This window comes from Zalophus californianus, chromosome 1 (genome assembly GCF_009762305.2).
Source record: "Zalophus californianus isolate mZalCal1 chromosome 1, mZalCal1.pri.v2, whole genome shotgun sequence".
Classification (NCBI taxonomy): Eukaryota; Metazoa; Chordata; class Mammalia; order Carnivora; family Otariidae; genus Zalophus; species Zalophus californianus.
In genome coordinates, this window is record NC_045595.1 from 129905323 (window position 1) to 129918709 (window position 13387).

A 13387-nucleotide genomic window follows, 5' to 3' on the forward strand; every position below is an offset into this window, starting at 1 on the left:
ATTGTCTTCAACTGTTTTCTTGTCATTATTTTCTAGGGCCAAAATTTCATGTTTATACTAGAGAGTGCCTCTTTCAAGGATCTAAACTTGGACTTCAGAGTGAGTCAGCTTCAGCATTGACAGGAATATAACAGGAAGGAAGTGGTTTCTACCGTAACTTTCCTGTTGTTCCTAGAAAAATAGTCACAACAAAGGAAAAGCAGTTACTCAGAGCATAAATTATATACTCCAAAATATAATTAGCTCTTGTATCTGGAACAGATAGCTACACTTTCTGGTTATGTATCTATCAATTTTTTTATTTTAATAGTGATGACTCATAATGAAATTATGCATTCTTCGTTCCATTCATTAAACGGTTTCACTTGCAGGCTGTGTGTGTAAACTGTAAGATCTCTGCCGATGTGATCACAACATTCTTGCACAGGCTCCGGTTCTCCACCTAATATTTGTTAATATACACAAATTCTTTCCAGAACAAGTTTTTTTTTTTTTTTATGTGCATTCAGAGAGCAGATGCTGTTGAAAATGTTATCAAGTTACAGATTCACCCGGTACTCCGGCTGAATGTGTTTGGCAATATAGCTCTGAAATATCACTTCGGTTCCTGCCTTCTGCTGCCCCAAACTTCATTCTCCAGGGAACCATCCAAAACAGCAGTGCTAAGAAGGACTAAATTCAATCCTCAGATCAGCTGTTTCCGAAATGGTAGAACATGCTTTTCAACAAATTCAGCATAAATTTTTCTGTTGTTGAAAAAGGTGTGAGCTCCAAACACTTTATTATCTGAAACTTTTTTATAGGGGGAGAACCAAAATGCAATAGCAGTTATTGGCATGTGATCCAGAAAACAACGCAAACAGGAAATCTCTCTTCTAGGAGTCCACGGGAGAACTTCTCTTACACTCCCCCGACCACTCTCTTCCCTAGTCCCACCTCCTTCCTCCCTTCTCTTCCTGCCCTTCCTTCCTTCACTCCTCCTCTTTCCCAGTGTACCTCCTCCGCCTCCTGGCCCCTCCCTCTCCCGGCTCAGGTAGAACTAGCACTTCCTTCAGCATTTAGTTTACAAAGAGCCGCACTCCTCCCTCTTCACGTCCCTTGTCATGGTCATGGCGGTCTTACAGCAGCCATTTTAGCATCCACTTTTACACAAGACCCCAAATGGGCGCACAGAACTGAGGGTCGAAATCAAGCCTCCTTATTTCAAAGCCGGTATCCTTTTCTGACACCAGGCCACCTCAAGAAACTCCTTCCTTCCTCCCTCATAGATCCCCCTCCCTCTTCTTTCCCTCCCTTGAGCTTCCTTTCCTCATTCTCTGCTCTGCCCCCAGGACCCCCAACAAACCACTTTGTACCCCACCCCACTCCCCTCTGATGGGTCCTTTCAGTAATCCCCCTTCGTCTTCAGAGAGGTCATGTAATCTTTGCTCTGCCAGGGACAGAACCTCGCTAAAGCAGCACTAACCATCTCTGCCCTCAGACCAGCCCTCTCCCTCCATCCCAAGATCCAAATCTTGTCTATTTGTCTCCTGTAGGAGCAGCAGCTACTTCCTGAATTAACCATACATAGAATTGGAAGGAAATATTCAATTGGGGAGCTTTCTGGCGCTCTTTTTCCCTCTCTCCTGCCCCCCTCCTTCTCCCTCCCTCTCTCTCTCTCTCTCTCTCTCTCTCTCTCTCTCTCTCTCTCTCTCCCTCCCTCCCCACAAATGATACATGGTGTTGTTAATGGTGTTTAGGCTGTCATATGTTGCCATTATATACTTTCTGACATTTGAAAAAAATAATTGGGATATTCAAATTATAATACTACCCTCTCATCATTTTTTAAGAGAATATCATAAATCCTTTCCCCCTGAAATAATCCTTCTTCCATTACAAATTTTTGGATGATATGCCTGCCTATTTAAGAAGAGGATTTGCATAAAATCTTGAAAAATTGCCTCCCAACAATTTTATTTTGGAATTTTTGTGTTCTCCCTTCAGTGGTGTCAGTTACTCCAATTACAAACTGAGGCACTAAAGATGAAAATTTTGTATTCCCCGGACTCCTTACAACTGTGAAATTTTAATTACTCTGGTGAGAAATAGTTTCTTTTGCATGACCACGAGGCTGGTGGAAGGTTTTGGACCTGGAATACAAAAAAAAAAAAAAAAAAAAAAATCTCTTTCCCCCCTATTTGAGGAACTGCAAACGTGAAAAATTAAAAAAAAAAAAAATCTCCTCTGTCCCACCAACATAATGGGAGCAGAAATAGTTATTGAAATTCAAATTACAGTATTTTGTGATTTGGGTTTTGCTTCAGAGAAACCACTACAAGGATGTTCATTCAGAATGAAACATGCTTACAGTTTGTGATACAAGGAGATTTTCCCACTAAATCACACTTTATTCCTGAGCAGAAATTGTGACCAGTCAAGAGATAACTAAAATTCACATACAATCAAGGCATATTCAAACTGACAACCAGGAGTTTAAAGGAAAAAAAAAAAAAAGCAAGAAAACAAAGAAAAAAAAGTATCTTTCTTTTATCAGATATTCAGTTCTTACATATAATCAAATAATGGAAGCTGTGCTCCTAATAGTACTTCCAGATAACAAAACGACCACTAATTAAATAATGGTGATTTACAGTCATTCCTTCAGCCTTTTGTTTTGTAGTAGTTTTTGTGTGTTCATTAATCACTCCCTATTTTCAATGCTATAGGCCAGTCATAGTACATTTCTGTCCGCATTCCATCTGCTGCCCTTCCTCAGCCCCTCGGCTGGAGGGACCACTCAGTTTCCATAGCAACTACTACGTGACTATTGCTCCTGGGATAGCAGGAGGACAGAACGAACCGCAGGAAAAAAAAGGACAAAATCTGGGTAGTTGAAGCAGAACACATTCTCTCTGTTACTGTGAACTACCAAGAACTTTTTCTGTTTCCCTGTTTGGAAAAGTCCTTAGCAACTTTTCTGAGTAGCACTTCCAGCCTCATTCTCTGACCGGTGGTAAGAAATCCTTCTTCCATCTTCCATGACCATGACTGCCCAGCATGGATCACCCCCTCCCCCTCCACCCACCCTTCGTTCTGTGCACTTTGACAGCAGTGAACACACGATTGCTTCAAACTGGAACACAAAGCACTGTAAGTTAGCCTGAAATAATGAATGTGCCCATTGATCCATTCAGCCCATTTGATACATCATTTGAGATTTTGCATCTAGGCATACCCTGCATCCTTCCTCAGTAATGAGGAGGAACATTTTCCTACGGAGACTGATTCTCTTATCTAACTCCAGAGAACACTTATTTTTTGTAACTGGGGAGAGCAGGAGTCCCTTGCTAGGAGTGAGAGAATTGTCTGGGGAACCCTAAAGTGTTTATTCCCAACTTCGCTTTCCACGTAAAAATAGCATTTGCACAAGGAATTCTTTCCCCTGTAGTTATAGAGGATCTGGATCCGATCCAGTAGGCAGGGTGGTGTCCGCCTCGGTCTCCTAAGGAAGTCTGAGCCCTCTCTCCCTTTTTAATATGAGAATTCGAAAGCAGTGGGAAGTGATGTTGGACCTATCACAGCATTGCTAACAGACAGCCTATTACAGTATTTAATAAAAACAGAAACAGCATGCCTATCATAGGCTAATAAATTCTACCTCCTGCACGCTTTAAAAACAGTATGAAGCAGCTTTCACGGAGCTTCTGATAACTAATTTCAAGCATGGCTGTCTAGCGTGCCTGTCACTCCTATTGTCCTCCCAAACTCTTTCAGACATTTTGAGCAGAGAGTATTAAAGCTATGAGTTAGCAAGGGTTGTGACATTAATGGTCCAGAAAGGCTTTAGGCACGCGAGGCAATGATGATTACCGGTGGCTCTTTGGAGGACTGCACTGGATCTCTGTCATTAAAAATTAAGCGTGGCTTTTGAGGAAGATGTGACAACTACCGGAGGTAGGATTTGCATGTAAAACAAAGGAATCTGTTGCTGTTTCGGGCTTTTGTTTGCTGTGTGCCTGTGGGTCAAGAATTGCAGCCAGGTGCGGAGTGAGAGCAGGAAGGGGAGAGAGGGGAGTAGGGGACGGATCAGCTTACAGCAAAACACAGTGAATAGTATTAGATTTTATGGCAGAAATGCCTCGAGGACAAACTGGCTCTGGGCTCGTATCCTGCTGAGTGTGCATTCCACGTTGCTTTTCCCTTGGAGTAGAATGCTTAGAGGTCACGGAAAAAACAGTTCGCTTCTTATCTGTGGTGTCAGCTGGGCTGTCGGTAGGGTTGAGGGAAGACTGTGGTAGGTGGGAGGCATAGAGGTCTAAGAAAAATCAAGAAGAGGAAGTGGTCGTTGAGACTTGAAACCTGTTAGATAAATATTTTATTCCCATGGCCAATGTGCTTTGATAACCAGCGTCTAATTTTTAAAGGGGGAAACTGAAAGATTACAACGATGTCCCCGATAGAGAACTACTTCAGATTTAATTTATTAGCAAAGAAAATTGGGTACCTTCGTCCATTTTGCATATTGAAAGGCTGATCCACACTGTTTGTGTTAACGGTTTTGCAAGAGTTTTAGATTAAAAGAAGGGGCTTTCTCTTCCTGTTCCTGCTTTTAGGCTATTGCCAGGCTGCAGATGGAAATAGTGATTCGTTAGAGGTTATGGACTTGACGTTGTACCTTTTTCTTTTCTTCTCCTTTTTTTTAACGAATACCATAAAAGCACAATTCTCCTTGATAGATGAGAGGGCAGTTGGGTTCCAAAGTCAAGCAGATCATGAGTGGGTTTGCAGAGGAACTTACACTGTTTTGTACTTTATTATGGGATTGGTATAGCTTGAACAGAAAAAGCAATGTCAGGAAATCATAGGGTGAGATTTTTAAAGCAAAAAGGCGATGGTCAGAAACTCCTGTTTCCCCAACTTGATCTATGGTGCAAGTTTCAGCATTTGTCATTGCATATGACCCTCAATGTGAAGTGGCAGAAATGTAGTGAGTGCATTTCTCGGTGCTGTTGCACTATTTCCCCCGATGGACTTCCCAAACTCCAAAATGTAAAGATGTTGCTTTCGATTTTGAAAAACCCTAGATTCTGATGCACTGATTTGATTATAATGAATAATAAAGATACAAAGAATAATGGTATATTTATAAAAGAATGTTGATATTCTTCTAAAACTTTGATATTAACGCAGTATTAACTAGGAAAAAAGTGAGAGAGAGTTATGGTATGCTCGTTTTCAGCTAATATTGGAGTTAAGGCTAAGTAGGGCTTTTTCTCTCGTCTAATGCAGTTGAGTTTGTACATTTGTGAGCGTCTGTGTATATACTGCCATTCACAAAGTTGAAATCATTGCCTTGTAGGGTATGGCATCTATGCTTAAAGTCGCATGCCTATTTTTCCTAATAGTGTGATTAATATTATTGAGCCAACCCAACTCTCTTGTCTCATTGTTTTGTGACCAAGAATACATGGCCATGAAAAAACTGTATAAAATTTCTGATGCAATTGATGACTGTGACATAGTTTTCTGCCTCTATGTGGCCAGTGGAATGTGTGACCTTGACCTTGTAAAGTCCCATCCTCTAGCCAATTGTGTTCACCAATCAAGAACCCATACATAACCAGAGAGCTTTGTGATACACAAACAGAAATACACACACACACACACACACACACACACACACACACACTTTACATACTGCTGTCAGAAGTTTACAACTGAATATTATTTCTATTGTTTTCATTAATTATATTTATTTGAAAGAGATTTTCACTGGCTCTCGTCTTGCCAATATCTTCTGAATCTAATCTCATCAAGCATTTATTTTAGAATCAGTCTGTGCCATAAAAGTTGTCAATAGGAAAAATCATGCTCATAACACCTTACTGATAAACTGACTTTTCACAATTTTCACAGATTTATGGAAAAATTCCTATATAAAATCTTCAAGGTATATGTATCTAGACTGGACCCACAATATGAAAAACATAGGGGAAATATGGAATTTACTTTCTTTGTAAGATGTGGGGAAAACCAAACTAAGTAATTTAGTCAAAACAACCTACTTTGTATCACAAATTAATTTCATTACCTCTTTACATTGGTAGATATCAACCAAAGCATTTACACATATTTTTCCCTTTCAGTTTGTGCTGCCATCTAGTAATGAAAAACCAACAATTCTCCAGCTATCCAGAAAACAAGTCCAGAATCCCCCCAGACATAAAAAATAAGCAAAGCTTTAGTCAGCCTTGTTTTCTCAGTCCCTACAGGTAACACAGCCAAGGTATCAGTCACCAAGACACAATTCACCAAGTCCACAATCACCCTGATTTTCTGTCTCTCTCATATACACACACACACATTCATACTCTACTTTATTGGAACAGTCATTTCTCAAGCTAACACAATCTTCTCTTTGATCAGCTTTTTCCTCTTACCAAAAGATGCTAACAAATGAATCTTCCAAAAATTGTCTTGCTATTATATCAAGTTAAAAAGACTATAATAATGTCTATACAATATAATCCTAATTTTTATACATATGTGTATATGAAAAAACTAGAAAAAAAGTATACCAAAATGTTAGAAGTTCTCTTAGTGTATATTATTGGTGCATTTTATTCTCTTTATTTACTTATAGTTACTAATTTTTTTCAAAAAGCAGGTATTGTATTAATAGTCACAAGGAGACTTATGGAGTTTTATCTCCTTTTACAACCATGTTGCCATCTTTTCCCCATTATCATACTTCATATCATCCACTTTATCTTCACCCCAAATTCTAAAGTCATTTGTTGGTCTGAGCAAGATTGAGCAGAAGTGCTAGTACCCTTATCAGAGCCCCTTTCTCCTTGGGTTTCTTGGTTGTCACATCACAAAAACTTGGCATCATCCTTTCTAGAAGACTGATGTCTCCTACTTCTTAACCCAAGTTTACCAGAAAAGGAGTGTGTGTGTGTGTGTGTGTGTGTGTGTGTGTGTGTGTGTGTGTGTGTGTAATTCTCCCTACTTTATAGATAGAGAATTTTTCAATCTCCTTTGCTGGCTCCTAATTGTCTTCTAAATCTTTAAATGTTGGAGTGGTCCATGGCTCAACTGTAAATCTCTTCTTTATCTACACTTACACTTCTTAAATGACTCCAACCTCATCTCAAGACCTTAGAAACTAACCATACACAGAGAGTTCACAAATTCTAATCCCCAAACTGAATTTTTCCCCTAATCGCCAAACTTACAAATTCAACTACCTATATAACATTTCCACTTAAATGTCTTATAGGCACTTCACACAACATGTTCAAAATCGAATTTCTGAATATCCACACAAAATGTTCTCCTCTCCTATTTTCCCCTATGTATGGAAATGGAAATTCGATTCTTCCACTTGCTCAGAAGAAAATTTTTGGAATCCTCTTTGAATCTTCTCTTCCCTTCACACAGAACAGAAAATCCCATTGCTTCTACCTTCAAACTGTATCTAGAGTTTAATTATTATTCCCACTGCTACCACTATGGGCAAGTTACCACCCACCATCAGATTATAGCAATACGTTCACCATTCATTGAGCTTTTGCTTCTGTCTCCCCTGCTCCCACACACACATTCTATTCTGTATCCAACACCAGTGGCTGTTCCCGTGTTGAAGTTAAATCATAGTGTCTTCTGCTTGAAAGCCTTCAACATCTTCCCATCCGACTACAGATAAGAGCCAGATCCTCACAGTGGTCCACAGGCTATGTGTGATCAGTCTGGGGTTCTTCACTCACCCCTTGCCTTCCATTCTCCCTCTAGCACTTTACTTCAGCCACACTGGCTTTCTGATTCTTCCTCAAGCCTGCCATGTACCCTCAAACCTCAGGGCCTATGGCCACTACCTGGAAAACTCTTCCCCTACACAGCCACATGACTCAGTCTCACTTTCTTCAGGTCTCTGCCAAATGTCCCTTTATCAGAGAAGACTTCCCTAAAAGTCTTTTAAATCATACCCTCTTGAACGCTTCCTATTCCAAGTCCCTGCTTTTTCTCCATAGCATACCAAATTATCCCCCAACTTACTATATGTTGAATTTTTATTGTCTGTGTCTCTCCTGCTAGAATGTAAACTCTATGAGAACAGCGACTTTGTTGTGTTCCCAGATCTATAGCATTGATTGTCGAATGAATAAACTGATGAATATAGGAACTGAATATTTGTCCCCGTCAAAATCTTCATAGCATTAGGCTACAAGCATAAGTTTATCAACCTGAGGGTCAAAGCCGTGTCAAAATGCCCTGTTGCTTTTTCCAAAGAGAAAGATACTGAACACCTTGAGGAAAGTCAAGGAGATTTATCAAGATGATTTTCTTTCTCCTCTCTACACACGGAGGGAAAAAAATATCACATCACTGATTCCAATCTATGTCAAAGCAAATAAAAATTCAATTTGCCTTAACTTGATCTTATCCGAAAATGACTCCTTTTTCAAAAAGACATCTTCACAGAGCTGTACAAATAACTATGGACATAAACATGTTCTATATTTTTCTCTGTTCTCTGCTAGTGATGAGAGAAAGTATGGCAAAACCAGGTTGGAAGATACAACTGGGCTCAATACCCCTTTCTGAGCATACAAGTCCCAGCACTTTATTTAGCAATAGGAATCAACATTAACTAATAATGGTACTAGTCATTTACATTCCCTTTATTGCTCTCAGAATCAGCATGGTTAGTCTCACAGTCTCTAGCATTCATAAAGTACATGTCTTCAAATAATTAAAGTATAATCAAATAATCTTATTGTCCAAAATGGGTACAAATAATAAAGTCCAATATTTCTAGAGAGGTAGTGTGATATGAAAAGGACACAGCGTCTAAGACAAGTCCAAGCTGTAGGAAGAGAGAGGCTTGATCCGACTCTCGCCTTCTCTACTTCATAGTTATATGACTAGGAGCAATTTTTTAAAATCTTACGGAGCCTCAGTTACCTCACTGGTACCTCTTTGGATTAGAGATTAAATGTGATCGCGTGAATCAGTGCCTCGTTAGAGTACTTGGCACAGAGGAGATGTTTAAAAAGTAATAGTGTCCTGGGGCGCCTGGGTGCCTCAGTTGGTTAAGCGACTGCCTTCGGCTCAGGTCATGATCCTGGAGTCCCGGGATCGAGTCCCGCATCAGGCTCCCTGCTCGGCAGGGAGTCTGCTTCTCCCTCTGACCCTCTTCCCTCTCGTGCTCTCTATCTCTCATTCTCTCTCAAATAAATAAATAAAATCTTAAAAAAAAAAGTAATAGTGTCCTCACTGTTATTGTGATTTTATCCTCACAGTATGCTCGAATAGTAGATACTATATTTTTCATTGAACAGCCAAGAAAACTGCGGTGTAAAAGTTACTCACACTGTTCAAGGTCAAAGAACTCATAAGCTATCGAAATTTAATCTCCCTTTAGCCATAGAGACTCCTCACAAATAGAATGACAGATTAACCTTCTTTAATGTATTTAGTGACTAAAGGCTGCCAGTGATTAGGGGAATTTTTTAAAGGGCAGAATCTGAAGAAAAGATTTTTCTTTCCTCTGTGAACAATGTGGGTGCTTCATGTATTCCTTCCCCGAACAAAAAGGAGATTTAAACTCCTGTGACACAAGTTAAATGAACACTAATTTACTCATTAAAAGAACCTCAGTCTTTAGACATGCAGTATAAGGGAATGTTGAAACCCAAGCTTCATAGCCCTGAAGACTTTGGTTTGAATCCCACTTCTGCCCATTGCCAGTTGTCAAAACCTCCCTGAGCCTCCTTTGCTTCAGCAGAAATACAGGTAGAAATAGCACATCGGTTATGGGGTTGTGAAGATTAAATGGGGTAGTCTGTGCATAGCTCTTAACACCATGCGTGGGTACAACACATAGTACCTATCTTCCCTTTATTATCTTAAATGAAACTTTTAAACATTATATATATATATATATATATATATATATATATATATATATATATATAATGGCACTGAGAGATTTGGTTTCAAGTACATCCTTTAGGTCTTATTTCTTGGCATTGCATGCCGCTAAAGTCATCCCGTAGATACATTTTAAGAACCACATAAGCATTAAGGTATCACATAAAAGCTCAAGGTGTTTGAGCACCTGGCCATCACCAGAAACAGAATTTCTGGAAATGCTTCACATTTGCTCATTTCTGATTAGACCCAAAATGCAAGAAGCAATTCTGGAAAAATCAAGAAAGTACAGGCTTTTCTGAGATACCAAACCCAATTTTATAGATTCATGTTAAAAGAACTTTATCTGGGACACCTGGGTGGCTCAGTTGGTTAAGTGTCTGCCTTCAGCTTGGGTCATGATCCCAGGATCCTGGGATCCAACCTGGCATCAGGCTCCTTGCTCAGCAGGGAGCCTGCTTCTCCCTCTCCCTCTACCTGCCGCTCCCCCTGTTTGTGTGCTCTCTCTCTGTCAAATAAATAAATAAAATCTTAAAGAAAGAAAGAAAGAAAGGAAGGAAGGAAGGAAGGAAGGAAGGAAGGAAGGAAGGAAGGAAGGAAAGAAGGAAGGAAGGAAGGAAAGAACGAAAAAGAACTTTATCTGAATGCCTCCCCTCAGCTTTATCAGGCTCCATTTTCAACACTCCTGTCTCCACTCCAACTCTGACTACCAGGGCTTTATTATTTCTAAACCGATCCGATTAACTCATCAAGTAATAGGACTTCAGTGAGAGACATGCATGAAATTGGCAATTAGCATCATCAGTTATTCTAGATTTAACATTACCAATTTCTTAATACAAAGGAATTCAATTTCCTTTCATTGCTTAATAAAAATTAGCACCTCCAATTAAACTATTGGAAGTCATTCTCAAATACAAATCTACTACATAAGCTAAATTTTTCTTTCATCAGTTCTGAACATCATCTGACACCAAACAACTCCAATTTCAGATTCTTGAAGGTTGGTTTGTATCACTAATGATCACATTTGTGCATTTGCATTTCCTTTAATATTGTGTCATTTCTCAAATTCACCTCTTTAAGTGCAACTGGTCCCAGTAGTACTGCGTCTCTCCAACAGCGTGGATATGCCATTGTCATAAAAATGTCACAGATTTTCAAGGTTTGATTTTTTGTTTTAAATCTTCACAGGATATTGCTCCTCTTCGCTCTAAGAACACTCTGTGCATGGTTCTGCCATGGCCCTTAGCACACTGTGCTGTGATCTTTGGTTCACTAATCTGCTCCCCTCCTCCCCAGGTAATTTTAAGTCCCTGGAGGTTAAGGACTGGGTCATAGTCATCTCAGTATTCCCAGGGCCTGGTAGAGTTCTTAGCAAGTAGTTAATGCTCTATAAGTAATTCATGAATGAATGAATGGATGGATGGATGGATGGATGGATGGATGGATGGATGGATGAGGTCTATACTAGATTTCTTAGTGTCCAGTTTGACCTAAGAAGGGTAAATGACCAAGGGGACAAATAAACCATGCACCTCGGAAAAGAGTGGGCATGGAACTATTTTCCAATAAGATAGCCCTGGACCTGCCCTGTGCTTACTAACTTCTCATTTACCTGTCCTCTCATCTCTTCTCTTCATATTCTCTGGCTTCTATTGGCTGTTTCCCCATCCCTCCTCTGCTCTTCTGTCTGCCCACAGCTGCTACCCTGGCTTTCTAAAGAGTATGGTGGAGCTTTGCATTTGAAGCCAACTTCAAGTCTGACAGTCTCAGACAGCAAACACCTAAACCCCCTCCCTCATCAAAGCCAGGGTGACAGATGAGCCTGGGCGAGATTTTCAGCTCAGGGGGAGGGGAAAAATAAATCAGCTGTCAAAATGTCAAGCCTGCTGACTTCCTAGGAAAGAGAGAGAAGATGCTTATACCACCAGACAGCAGGGCTTTGGTTTACATTTGCCAGCATTTGTACTAAATAGGGAAAATGTCAGATGAATCCCACGTGCAGGTTCCTTGTCACTTTGGTGTATTCCTGAGTGTGAAATTAAAACTCCAGAATATTCTGGACATGGAAGCTCATTTTCAGTTTTCAACAAACCCACTCAATGTGTAAATAAGAATAGTCAGGCAAGTAGTAAAATACGTAACTAAGTTTTAAAGTATAATTTTTAGCCCAGATAATTAGGTTGCAAACTCCTTGAGAGCAGACACCACATTTTTATAGTTCTTAGGTGAACAGAGCTGTATTAAATATATATGATTTTTTTAAAAATAACTTTTTGATTGATATACTCTCTCTTCACCCTATTCCCTGAGGTAGAGCCGTAGTACAGAAATCAGGTAAATGTCTTATCATTATTTACCAGGCTGCTTGACTGGAGATGTAAGGTTCTAGAAACCACACAAATCTTAATTGCACTGAATCCCCTTTGTGCACTGTGGTGCAGACAGGGCTCTTATATAAGGAACAGGAAGGAAAAGGGGGTTTATAAGTTCTGATGTTGCCTGTTTATCCATAGAATTATATTACTCACAGACATCTCAGTCATTGGAAATAATTTATAAAACCAATCCACGTAGGCTTCTACTAAAGGAGGATTCAATTTGGAACTTTGTCAAAATAAAGCCCTTATGACACTGCATGTGCCTGGGGAATTCCATTGTACTTTGTGACATAGTTCAGGACTTTATAAATAATGAGTTTGGTTAGACTTTTTTTTTTTAAATCTTTTAATTATTAAATTTTTCACTGGAAAGTTAATAAGGTCAAGTATCTGACTCCATAACTCTTATCCACAAAAGTAAACTATCTCTCAAAGTGAAACTCTTAGGAAGTTTAAAAAAAAAAAAAAAGGCAAATCTAGAATCTTTGTTGCTTCTCATAGATGCAGAGGATCATTCTGGCTGTGCTGCATACAGCACTTCATGAGGTAGAGAGAGAAGCACTTGGTAAATCTTCATTTTTTAAAGATTTTATTTATTTGAGAGAAAGAGAGAGACCATGAACAGGGGGAGGAGCAGAGGGAGAGGGAGAGAGAGAATTCTCCAGTAGACTCCCTGCTGAGCAAAGAGCCCAAGGACACGGGGTTCCATCCCAGGACCTAGAGATCATGACCTGAGCCAAAGGCAGAGGTTTAACCGACTACTGACTGAGCCACCCAGACGCCCCGCACTTGGTAAATCTTGCCCATGAGATAATTCTTGAATGTCTTGAGCTTGGTTTTGTACAATCATTCAAAAATTTCTGACCATCTGAAGTATTGGTATCTCCATCAAAGTGAACTGGAATTTCCTCAGAGGGACTGTATTTTTGTAGTAAATCTGGAGCCACTGACTTCTTTGGATTTTTTTTTCTTCATTTCCTGGTATATTCCAAATGAAGAAATTAAGAGGGGTGGGGAGAAGCAACCTGACATCTGGAAGAAAATAATACCTAACTTTAGAGGCAAAACTCTAACAGGATTGATCC

The 13387-nt window shown here is 39.7% G+C and overlaps 1 protein-coding gene across 6 annotated transcripts in view; it reads left to right on the forward strand.

The window, feature by feature from the left end:
* The first annotated feature begins 3627 nt into the window (after positions 1 to 3627).
* Positions 3628 to 13387, forward strand: part of KCNMB2 (potassium calcium-activated channel subfamily M regulatory beta subunit 2) — a 228884-nt gene continuing 219124 nt past the window's right edge. For all 6 annotated transcript variants that reach the window (XM_035728295.1, XM_035728309.1, XM_027585536.2 and 3 more), the window contains exon 1: positions 3628 to 3936. The gene's annotated coding sequence lies outside the window, so the exon portion shown is untranslated. The remainder of the gene's footprint in view (positions 3937 to 13387) is intronic.